General features: G+C 41.1%; 1 non-coding gene across 1 annotated transcript; it reads right to left on the minus strand.

The window, feature by feature from the left end:
* Window positions 1-6399: 6399 nt before the first annotated feature.
* Window positions 6400-6506, minus strand: LOC120279711. Its single transcript, XR_005542016.1, has one exon. It is a non-coding gene; the product is annotated as a small nucleolar RNA R71 (small nucleolar RNA).
* Window positions 6507-13349: the final 6843 nt, after the last annotated feature.

Here is a 13349-nt window from a genome sequence, read left to right on the forward strand (position 1 = left end):
GCCCGATTCCAGCCCTTTAAAAGCCTCGATTCATCCCTGATTTCTGGATCTTTTGCCCTATCTTTTCTTTCACTTTTTCCCATCTTTGGAGGCACTCCCGGCTAGGGTTTGGAGAGGCTTTGGCAAGGCTTTGGAGAGGTTTGATGACCTTTGACACCGTGTTTCGTTCGGAAGAGAGCTATTGGGGGAGCTTTCGTCGGCACCGATCAGGCAAAGTGTGCCCTAGGTTTGACGAGGGGACCTTTGAAGAAGACGCGGCCGATCCTCAAGACCTTCGACACAAACACAAGGGGGTTTTCATTCATGGATTGCATCTCTTTACTTTTTGATTTCATTATCTATTGTATTTTGCTCCATGGAGAGCTAAACCCCTAGTGGGTACTTGGGTATTTGTGAACCCTAGGATGTATTCGTTTCATTGAGTCTCTTTATTATGCTTTCAATTAATTGATGTTTATTATGAGTTCCAATCTTATAGGCTTGATTGTTTGAATACTCCCCTAGAGTGACACTAGGGTTGAGAGTTCTTGTTAGTAACTCTTGTGAGTGAGTGACACACCATGAGAGTTAGATAAAGGAAGATTGGAGAGGGCTGAGAGGGTGAGTTGAGAGGTAGCAGAGCATCTCCTTTCCTCTCTGGTGTGATCTATCCTACCTCCATGTTCCAAGAGTTCTTTGCGGCCATAGTAGAGTGAATGGGCTAAGGGATGTCCTTCCGCTGGGGCTTAGTTGCGAGTGCAACGGAGTGAATCGTTGAAGTGATTTTAGCACCTAGGGCTTAATTGTGGTTAGGGACCTTCCACCTAGACCAAAGAGTTAGGTCTATACATAGAAATAGAGTTTATCACTTGGAATCCCTAGAACTCATTGCAATTCTATAAAAGTACGAGGTTGAGAGGTTATTCAATTTCTCCTCCGGGACATGTATAGAGTTAGGCATGGTTGACCTTAGATTTAGGACCATGTAATAAAGGATCTCCATGACTCATTGTTGCATCAATTAGGAAGCATAATAGGGGGTTTTGCACTTGAAACGATTGTCCTAGGCGGAACAATATCCGGGTACCCCATTTATCTTCGATTGCCTCCCCTATCTTTTACTTGCTCCTCCTTTGTCTTTTCTTATTTTCATTTGCATTGAGTTTATTTTCACATCACTTTCAATATATTTTCATTCTAGTTTAAATAGAAATCTTGGTGGTTCTAAGCACTATTCCCTATGGATTTGACTACTCTCTCACCGGGGAATTATTATTTCGACACTCGTGTACTTGCGGTTTACACGCATATTCGGACGTGTCAACTACTATAGTGCCGAAACCCTAAAACACCATTTTTGATGTCGATTTCTTTCCAATTGTATTCTTGAGCTCCACTAGGCTACTTTGATACCTGTAACACAATTCGGATGAATTTAAACACAAAATGGGTATCAATTCATCAAAATATAAGTGAATAGTGCATAATACATACATGTAAATGACATACATTTAGGTGTTTATGACTACCTCTAGGTGAAAAGTCCCTAATTCCCTATGAGGTCCTGGTAGAGAACTCTCTCAACACCTCACAGCACATATGTTTGCATAAAACTTAGGGAATACAGAGATAGGGTACACCAATCAGAGGGGAAAGGGGACACTCCACTATCTCATGAGTCACCCTCTCAACCCGCTTTAATATTGAGATTATAACCCTAATGGAGACCTCTCTCTCACCAATGTGAACAAATCATGCAAACCAAACAATCATAAGATCAATAAGGCAAATAATCTCGAGTTGGCTTTACGACATTTTACATGGGCGTGAAGGAGGCCGTCAGAGTTTTGGTAATATGCTAAAAATTCTTGAAGTGCTACACTAAATTGTGCATTCTTCATCCTGTTCAAGGGTGTCTTTATGGTTGTCGACAAACCCATCAACAAAAATTGAGATCTTACCATTTCTCAAGTTCTTCGTGCTATAGTTATTAATACAATGTTGCTATAACACGAATAAGACCAATTAAAACACACAAACAATAATAATTCATTGATCTATACATAAATAGTCATAAGCATATACATATAAAATACATACATTTTGATATTTATTAACTTCCTTGATGCTATGACGAAGGGAAATCAATCAAAGTTGGTGAAGAAGCGTTCTCAAAGCTAGAAAGTGCTTCTCTTTAAACCCTAGCCACTTTGTCTATCAAAAGCCGTGAAAAAGTCGACGAAAAATAGGGCAAAGTGGCCTTTTATAAACATAGAAACGTGCCTGTCACATCTTTCCACCCAACCGTGTGAGCCTCCACCCACTCGGGCGGGCTGTAGAGTTGCCCACATGATGGGGTAGAATTTTCACTCAATCATGTAAATAATATTTTTACTACAGTAGTGCTACGAGGTAGGTTATGAGGCCATATGGACAGGAACACATTTGCGTGGTTGGTTATGAGGGCTTCTTTTCATCTAGGCATCGTTAGGAAGACTCTTGAAGTCTTCACACAAGTTGGGACAAGGGACTGTGGTTGCCTTTGTGCCCTTCCAACTCATAACTAGCTTGAATTCTCTTGTACGTTGGCGCACACCTTAATAAGTATTTAACAGAACATATTTCTATATCATTTACATTAAATTTAGCATGAAATTGTACTTGTTTAGCATCTTATTAGTACAAAATTTCATTCTTTTGTTCACAACGACCTTTATTTCTATTTTAGGAAGGAATAAGTGAATTCGATGATCTTTTAAAGCAAAATGAAGCAAGTTGCTGAATCCAAGTAGCACCATGACTCACAACGGGTGTTATGGCAACACGCAATGCTCGTTGTCTACAATTACTACTACTGTGATCAAACCATGGCAGCATGAGCTTATTGGTAGCAACATAGAAGCCATAACAGCCTCACAGCGCTGGTTGTGATTCCATAATGACCGTTGTCAAGACACAAAATTCCCAAAGACCATGCCGGGATGCAACTTGGAGCCCAAGCAACAACTTATTCACAACGGGCATCACAATGGCCGTTGTAAGGCCATGGCAATGCTGATTACTATAAATAACCTAGTATTCTCTAAATTCCGGGAGTCTCTTTTTGCCAAATAACCAAAGATGACCAAATTTCTGGAGATTTGAGTGGCAAGAGATGGGGTTTCATCCTTATTCCAACAGATTCCAAAGGATTTTTCAAGAGTACATCAATGAACATCATCGAAGAAGATTTCGAGTGACAGGCATTTTCAAAGATCATCATCAAAGGGCTGTGAGTGACACACGTCATCCGAACAATCTTAGGATCCTCAAATCTTGAACCTTTAGAGAACTATTGGAGGGAGTTAGTCTATGAATACATCAAAAAGTTTATTTATTCTTTATTTGGTATTGTGGTTCTTTTGTGCTTTGATGCTTTGCTTGTTAGGATCTATAAGTACCTAATTCAAGAGGAATTGTATGTCTAGAACCCTCAGTTATTACTTATGAATCTTGATTGATTAGTACAAATTACTCTATCTTTTGTAATTTATTGTTACATGTTTATATGGATGAGGAGGATATGCCCCCATGTTGATGACGCCCATGCCATGATAGATCCATGCATGTTCTAATAGGTTAAGCATAGCTAGGTTTCCTGGTTCGGGATTGATTGCCCCTTAGGCTTAGGGTCTGATTGGTCTTTTCTCGTGGGATTCCCATACTTAAGGTAAACCTAGGAGGCTAGGGTGGAAGAGATTCCATCTTAAGTTCCTAGTGGTTTAGACCTAGTCGCCATGGCTTATTAGGGCTGGTAGGCCTTTAAATTCCCTCTACTCAAACCTAGAACATGATTGACACTTAACGCCTATCATAATTAATAATCAAGATAACTATAGTACATACTCTCAACTCCTTCTAAGTGTTCTTAGCATCATCTCGAATTGTATTGTTTAATAGGATTGTATAAGTAAACTAGAGAAAGATCATAAACGATTAAGCTATTGATTAAGTGAAAAGTCAGTAATAGGAGCCTCTAGCCGTTCTTAGAGAAATACGACCCTTGTGTTCATTGATAAGTACTTGTGTATAAGTAATATGAATTATTCATTTCTTACATTGAGCATTACTTTTATCGGAGTTTATCACTTATGCATGTGTATTTGTGTTCTTTTATGCATGTAGGGTTGTGGAGATAAAGTTTGATGAAAGAAAGCAAAAGTAGATCATGGATGCATTTGTTGATGAAGTCTTGAATTAAACAAACGTGATGACACAAGTTGTACTCAAATAGATATGGGTGTGTGCCAACCACCAATGTGCTCAAGCAAATACACAAAGTAGAGGGTCACAAAAGTAGTACACTCGGGTGTTCCGACTTGTGCAATACTGGAAAGATCTTCATCAATGTGATTTCATTAAAGACGCAATACTGTAGTAGTTACTATTCACAGCTCGCAGGAAACCAAAATTTGGAAATCCACACGCCCATGTGGATGCTCGATTCGAGCCCCTATAAATACCGTGATTTGAGACATTTTGAAGGATCTTTCTCCCATCTTTTGCACACCTATGGACGCGCTCGCGGCTAGCTTTTGGAGAGGCTTTGGCTAGGCCTTTGGAGTTGTTCTATGGCCTTCAACATTGAGTTTCTTTAGAAGAGAGTTATTGGGGGATCTTTCATTGGTATCGATTCAGGGAGGTGTGCCATAGGCTTGACAAGGAAACCTTTAGAGAAGACGAGGCGGCTCCACAAGACCATTAGTATGGACTACAAGGGGATTTTATCTATGTATTGCATGTTTTCACTATTGATTTCATTGTTGATTGTGTATTGCTCCATGGAGAGCTAAACCCCTAGTGGGTGCTTACCCTGTAAACCCTATGATGATTTTGTTTCATTGACTTTTATTATGCTTCTTTAATTGATATTTTAATTGAGTTCCATCCTTGAATGTTTGTTGTATTGATTTTCCTTTAGAGTGACACTAGGGTTGAGAATCCATCTTGTTAATCCTTGTGGATGAGTGACACTCCATTAGGATTAGACAAAGCAAGGTTGGAGAGGGTCGAGAGTGTGAGTCGAGAGGTAGCGAAATGCCCCCTTTCCCTTCCGAGGTGGTTTATCCTACCTCCATATTCCAAGAGTTCTTTGCGGTCATGATAGAGTGAAGTGCTAAGAGACAAACTCCACTGGGGCTTTGTTGTGCAAGCTATAGAGTGAAGTGTTGAAGTAATCCTTACTGCTGGTGCTTAATCATAACTAGGGGTCTTTCGCCTAGACCAAAGGTTTAGATCTATTTTAGGGAATAGGTTTTACCACTTAGAGTCCCTAAAGCTTCATACAACCCCACACAGTGTGAGACGTCGAGAGTATCTCTGTCCACCTGGGCATAGTCTAGTATTAGTCATAGTTGACCTTAGGTTTGGGACCATGTGTCTTTGGATTTCCATGACTCATTAAATGTCAATTAGGAGGTATAATGATTACTCTTGCACTTGAAACAATAGTCCTAGGGTAAGCAATGTCCGAGTGCCCCCATCTTTTTTATCGATTGCCTCTCCTTAATCCTATTGTGCTTCCTTTTCTTTTCTTTATTTTTATTGCATTGATATTGTTCACACAACTCATCAATCATTTTAACAATAGTTAAATAGCAATACTTGTGTTTCCAAGCACTTTTCCCTATGGATATGACTATCCACTCACCAGGGTACTTAATTACTTCGACAACCCATGCACTTGCGATACACGCACGCAAGGGGTGTGTCAAGTTTTTGCGCCGTTGTTGGGGAATAGGCGTTTTGGAAGCATTTGCACTTTGCTATTTTAGCTATTCATGACTTGTTCTATTTTACACTTTCTTATTCATCCATCAGTCTGATTTGTTTTTCTTTCGTTGGTTGCATCTCCACGTTATGAGCAAAGGAAACCCTTCGATATTGGTTGAAGATAATCCGGATATTGGAAGAAGAATTTGTAGAAAGCAAAAAGAACTTGTGCAAGAATAGTTAAATCAAGCTGAGATAGAAGGTAAGGATTTGATAATATGGCATAACAACATAAGTAGTAGAGGACACTCTCAAATTATGCCAGACCTATAGTTCTTGGCTCGTAATCTAGTATTGTGCGGCTACCAGTTATAACATAGAGTTTTGAGCTCAAGCTAGGTTTCATCCATATGTTATAGCGGTCAACACAATTTAATGGTTCGCCCTATGAGGATCCAAATAATCACATTGAGAACATTTTGGAAATGTTCGACATACTCAAGATTAATAGTGTCAGGGATGATGCTATCAAGGTGAGGGCCTTCCCATTTTCCTTAAATGTGAGAGCAAAGCAAAAGGCTACATTCATTACCTAGAGCATCGATCACTACATGGGAGGAGATGATAGAAGCTTTTCTTGCCCGATATTTCCCTCCTGGAAAATCTGTGAAGCTTAAGAATGCGATATCTGCTTTTGTGCAAATGGAATTGGTGTTTCTTTTTGAAACATGGTATAAGTTCAAGGATCTCTTGCGGAAATGTCCTCAACATGGGTTACCTGAGTGGATAATCATCCAAACCTTCTACAATGGTTTGAACCCAAGCGCAAAGCAATTATTTGATGCTACAGCAGGAGGTACCTTAGGAAGCATGACCCCTAAAGAAACCCGATACCTTATTGAAGAAATGGCTATGAATAGATATCAGTCGAACATACGAGACAGAAAGAAGGTAGCCAGACTTCATGAGATTGATATAGTCACATCATTAGCGGCCCAAGTTGAATCATTGGACAAAAAGTTAGACACTCTAACTTCTCTTAGAGGGGCACAGTGATGAGTTGCACTGGGTGTGGGGGTGGACATGCTCCATTTGATTTCATGATTTCCATTTGTGGTACCACTTCCGTAGAACATGTTGATTTTGTAGGTAATGCAATGAGAGGTCAAGGAAATCCGTCTAGCAACACCTATAATCCGGGGTGGAGAAGCCACCCAAACCATTCTTGGAGTAATCGAGGGCAATAGATGGCTATGGCACCACTGAGTTTCCAACAACCACAACAACAAGCCCACGAAACATGGAGAATCGAGTTTTATGGTTAGAGAACCATATTACCGATTTAGAGAAGGCTTTGACCAAGTACATTCAATCGTCAGATACAAGATTTTAATCAGTTGAAGCCACACTTTGCAAACAACACCAAATCATTGCACAACATGAAGAACCAAGTGGGACAAATTGCGAAGTCACTCTCAGAAAAACCCCAAGGGAGTTTGCTTAGCAACACGGAGACCAATCTAAGAGAACATGTGAAAGCGATCACTTTAAGAAAGTGGTCATGAAGTTGAGAGTAGACTCCCTAGTGAAAAGATAAATGTTGAGACACCCAAGGTCGTGGAGGTTGAGGATAGAGCCAAAGAGAAGAAGGTGGCACCCCCACCTTTTCAAGCCAAGAATTCCTTATCCTTCAAGGTTGAAGAATAACCAAAATGATGAGTAATACAATAAGTTCTTCAGTCTATTCAAGCAGTTGCAGATCAACATTCCATTTGTAAAGGCATTGTATCAAATGCCTCGTTACGCAAAGTTTCTCAAGGACCTCTTGACCAACAAGAGAAAGTTGGAGGAAAATGCATCTGTGATTCTAGATGCTTCATGTTGGTTAGTATTCAAAAGAATATGCTAAAAAAAGAAAGACCATGGAAACTTTATCATTCCTTGTAATATTTGGTAACTTGGGTGAAGGGAAGGCATTGGCGGATTCAAGGGCTAGCATCAACGTCATGCCTTATACATTATTTTAGAAGCTGGTCCTGGAAGAGCCTAGACCCACTCGGATGACACTTTAATTGGCCGACAGAACAGTTAGACATCAGAGAGGTATCATTGAAGACGTAATTGTAAAAGTTGACAAGTATAAATTTCCTATGGACTTTGTGGTGTTCGATGTTCATGAGGATGTCGAGGTTCCATTGATACTTTGGAGGCTATTCTTGCACACTTCCAAGGCTCTCATTGATATGGATGATGGGGAGTTGACACTAAGAGTTGGTGATGACAAGTTGACATACCATCTCACTGAAGCCATGCGACATTCTCTTGACTTTGATGATACTCTTTATTTTCTTAACGCTATTGATGAGTTAATTGGTGAATATGTGCAGGAAATTGACAATGCCCCTTGCGTATTACTGGAAAGTGCATGAGACTGTCGAAATAATAAATTAAGGTGAGTGGCGTATCGTATCCACTGGGAGTAGGGAATAAAAATACAAGATTTCTACTTAACCAAGTGAAGATGAACAATGATTATGTTGATGAAATGTAATGTAAACAGAAATAAAAGAAACAAGAATGAGAGGCTGACAAGGTCCCCTTGCGTATATCCCGCAAGTGCACGGGTTTGTCGAAGTAATAATCCCGGATGAGCGGGTATCGAATCCACAGGGAATAGGGAATAAAAATACTTAATTCGATTCTTAGCTATGTTAAAGATCAATGATGATAAGTGTGACAATGATTCAATTCTCAACAATAAAAACAACAAGTAAGAGAACAAAAGTAAAGAAGGGGGTAAGGCAATCGATAAAGATGGGGTACCCGGATAATGATCCACCTAGGATAATTGTTTCAAGTGCAAGAACCCTCTATTATGCTTCCTAATCAATGCAATGGTAAGTCATGGAAATCCTTAATTACATAGTCCCAAATCTAAGGTCAACTATGCCTAACTCTATACATGTCCCGGAGGAGAGATTAGATAACCTCTCAACCTCGCACTCGCATAGAGTTGCAATGAGCTCTAGCGATTCCAAGTGATAAATCTCTTCCTAATTATAAACCTAACCCTTTGGTCCAAGTGGAAGATCCCTAACCATGATTAAGCCCTAGATACTAAGATCACCTCAACGCTTCACTCCGTTGCATGAGCAACTAAGCCCCAGTGGAAGTTCATCCCTTAGACCATTCACTCTATTATGGCCGCAAAGAACTCGAGGAACGGAGGTAGAATCTATCACGTCGGAGGGGAAAGGGGACGCTCCGGTACCTCTCGACTCACCCTCTCAACCCTGTCTAACCTATGTTTGTCTCATGCTCATGGTGTATCACTCACTCACAAGGTTACCGACGAGAACTCTCAACCCTAGTGTCACTCTAGGAGAAATGTTCATACAATCAAGCATTCAAGGTTGGAACTCACAATAAACATCAATTAATTGAAAGCATAATAAAGAGATTCAATGAAACGAATACATCCTAGGGTTCACAAATACCCAAGTGCCCACTAGGGGTTTAGCTCTCCATGGAGATAAGTACAATCAAAGAAATAGAATGTAAAAGCAACAAATCCATAAAGAAACCCCCTCGATAGTCATGTCGATGGTCTTGTGGAAAGTCATCTACTCGTTGTCCAAGGATTCCCTCGTCAGGTATAGGATACACCTCGACGGAAGCTCCCCTACCAACCTTCTTCCTAAGGAATGACAATGTCGGAGCCGTAGAACCTCTCTAAAACCTTGGCCAATACCCCTCAAAACCCTAGCCGAAGCCCTCTCTCAAGTTGGGGAAAAGATAGAGAAAAGAATACTAAAATCGGGGCTTATTCGGCTTTAAATAGGGCTGGAATCGGGCGACTACACCAGCGTGGATGCTTCACGTGCCCGTGTGGAATTTCCCACGGGCGTGGATAATTTCCACACGCTCGTGTGGATTCTATGAACTTCTGTTTTCTCGGACGGTTATGAACAGTGTTGCTACAGTACTTGCTACCGTGTTGCTACGGTGCTCTGTTACAATATCCCGCTTGAATAGCTTCCCGAATCCATACTTTCATCGGAGTAACGCAAACGGACACACGTTCACATCGTGGATCACTTGCTTCTTCAATGATAGGCAAGTTGGTGGAGCTCTTGTTCTATGTGCATAAGTCGGTATGCTCGAGTGTGACTGCCTTTGTGCCCCTCCAAATGGAGGTGCCAAACTCGAATACAAGGAGGTTGGCACACACTCTAGCATCTCACATCAACCTATGTCTTCGCGTTTGAACCTTAGCAAGATTTTCTCCAAAATCGGTGCATTGTAATCCACATTGGCTTCTTTCCTTCATACTTGGCATCACAACCTTACCTGCACGAAAGTAACATAAAAACACACATGTTAGTGTAAAAACCTGAGAAAAATAATGCTCAACATAAGGAATGAACGCTTCGCATTCATATCACACAAGCACTTATCAGAGGCACAATTAAGTGAGAGGAAAGACAATTGATAGAAGTGGGGTACTCAGATAATGCTCCCACAGGACTAATGTTTCAAGTGCAAGACCAACTATTATGTCTCCTAATTGATGCCTAATGAGTCATGGACATCCTTGAATACATGGTACCAAACCTAAAGTCAACCGTGACTAACTCTACACTATGGCCCTGCAGAGAAATCAAATAGTCTCAACACCTCACACTGTGTAAAGTTGCAAGACGCTCTAGGGATTCTAGGTGATAAACCCTATTCCTATGTGTAGATCTAACCCTTTGGTCGAGGCAAAAGATCCCTAGTCACAATTTAGCCCTAAGTGCTAAAGTCACTTCAACACTTCACTCTATTGCTCGCACAACTAAGCCCTAGCGGAGTTCATCCCTTAGCCCTTCACTCTACTATGAGAGCAAAGAATTCTTGGAACATGGAGGTAGGATAAATCATATTGGAAGGGAAAGGGAATGCTCCGCTACCTCTCGACTCACCCTCTTGACCCTCTCCAATTTTGCTTTGTTTAACCCTCATGGTGTGCCACTCATCCACAAAGGTTACCAAGATGGTCTCCCAATCCTAGTCTCACTATAAGGGAGAAATCATTCAACAATCATTCAAGATTAGAAATCAATTAGAGATATCAATTAAGGAAAGCATGATAAAAGGTCAATGAAACAAAAACATCCTAGGGTTTACAGAATCCAAGTACCCACTAGGGGGTTTAGCTCTCCATGGAGCAAGATACAATCATTAATGAAATTGAAAGTAAAAACAAGTAATCCATAGGAAAACCCTCTCCATATTCGTGTTGATGGTTTCGTGGAGTAGCCTCTTCTTCTCCGAAGGTCCACTTGTCCTGCCTAAGGCACACCTCGACGGATCGATGCTGACGAAAACTCCCCTAATAAACTTCTTCCAAGAGAAGCGCGGTGTCGAATTCGTAGGACCACTCCAAAGACTTGCCAATAGCCTCTCTTTACCCTAGCCGACGGCCTCCCAAAAGTTGGAGAAAAGTTAGAGAGAAAGATTAAAGATGGCTCCCAAAATCGGGTTAAATCACGGCTTAAATAGGGATGGAATTGGGCATCCACACGGGCCTGTGGATTTTTCTCAAGCCCTGTGGAATTTCAACACGAGCATGTGGAATTTTCAAACACCAGTGTGGATTCTTTGGTATCCTGATTTTTAGAAGGTTGTGAACAGTAACTGCATCAGTGTATTACTACATTACCTGCTATAGTACCACCGTCTAATACACTCCCGATTCCACACTTTTGAATCGAGGCAACATAAATGGGCACACGTCTATGCTGTAGATCTTGATGTTTCTTCAATAAAAAGCTTCATTGGTGAAGATCTTGCTATCAATGCACAAGTCAGGATACGCAAATGAGACTATCTTTGTGCCCCTCCAACTTATTGTAATTGCTTAAATATATGAAGGTTGGCACACATTCACATATCTTTGAACCTAACTTGTGTCTTCGATTTGCCCTTCTAAGATTCCACCAAATAGTGCATTCACGATCTACTTGGGCTTCTTTTCTTAATACTTAGCTTCACAAACCTACATGCACAAAAGTATCACAAATACACATGTATTAGCGCTAAAACATAATAAAAATTATGCTCATTGTAAGAAAAGAATACTTCATATTACTAATACACAAGCAGTTATCAGAAATGTTATGTCTGGACCCATTGGATGAGTTGCTAGATCAAGAAGTGGAAAATGAAGAAGTCTTGTCACTTGATCTAGAGAGCAAGTTACAACCTACCCCGAGGGTCATGAAGAGGATGATCCAAAAGATAAAGCAAGCAAGGAGACGTCACAAGAAGTGCTCCAAAGCTAATGGGGAGGTGCGAGCATGGAGTAAGGGTGATGAACCCTTGTGTGGTAACATGCTCGATAACTCTCTCTCTACCTTGAAATGATTATGTACATTGTGCTTTCATGTTGTAGGTAAGAGGGCAACCTTCATTTATGAGCCCTGTGAGGTAAGGTCAGGTACGTCAAGCTTAGTGACATTAAACAAGCGCTTCTTAGGAGGCAATCAAAGTTTTTTTTTTTTTTCTAGCTTTAGTTTAGTACTTGCATGAATAAGAGCTCTAGTGTTGGTGTCATGATTTTTATATGCTTTTGCTGTGTTTTTCTTGTGAATTATTGGTGTTTTTAGTGTGCTTTAATGTGACTGGTGAATTTTCTAGGTCATTTAAGCATGTTTTCATGTTTCTCTGGTCAGTTCTTTATTGTTTTTGCAGTCTCTGTATATGCATGAATGCGTAGGAATTTTTCTACAGAGTCTGTAATTTTTTTAAGTCATCCGGAGAAGACACATGGCCATGTGGAATTTCCACATGGGCGTCTGTTTCCGTTCAGAGCTCAACTTCTCCATCCTGAGAAGCCATAGGGGTGTATGAATGCCCGTCTGAGCAATCTTGTGACGGTCATACGCCTGTGGTTAATTTCCGCACAGCCATGTGGATCTCTGCAGAGTCCCAAGGCTCCATCCTGAGAAGACACAGGGGCGTGTGAATGCCCCTGTGGATGACCCTATGAATGGCAGATGGGCGTGAGTAATTTTCACATGCTCGTGTGAAACTTAGAGAGACTTCTATTCCACCCTCAGAGCACACAGGGGCATGTGAGTGCCCTTGTGAGTACCCCTTTGAATATCCACACGCTCGTGTGGAATTGCCACACTTAGAATTTTTCTAGGGAGGACGGAGACGCCATAGGGGCCTATGGATGCCCCTATGGGTCGGGCACATGGGTATGGAGAATTTTCACACACTAGTGTGGATGCATTTAGAGGCAAATTAAGCTATCCTGAGAGCACATAGGGGCGTGTGTCTATCCCTGTGGGTGACCTTGTGGGAGTCACACGGGCGTGCGTAATTTCCACACGCCCGTGTGGATGCACAGAACACCAAGAGGTGTGGTTTTTCTTTAAAACCTACTCGCGCTTCATCATTATTTCACTCCCAAACAATCAAAGAGAGATCCAACTTAGGGATGATATGGGCGATGAGGTCGATGAGCTCCTCTCAGTCGGGATTTGGTGATGTTTACTTTCTATTAGAGAGCCAACCATTCGCATGATGACGTTAGAAGTTCTTGAATCATTCGAGTTTGATCGCTTATA

Source organism: Dioscorea cayenensis, chromosome 16 (assembly GCF_009730915.1).
Source record: "Dioscorea cayenensis subsp. rotundata cultivar TDr96_F1 chromosome 16, TDr96_F1_v2_PseudoChromosome.rev07_lg8_w22 25.fasta, whole genome shotgun sequence".
Taxonomy (NCBI): domain Eukaryota; kingdom Viridiplantae; phylum Streptophyta; class Magnoliopsida; order Dioscoreales; family Dioscoreaceae; genus Dioscorea; species Dioscorea cayenensis.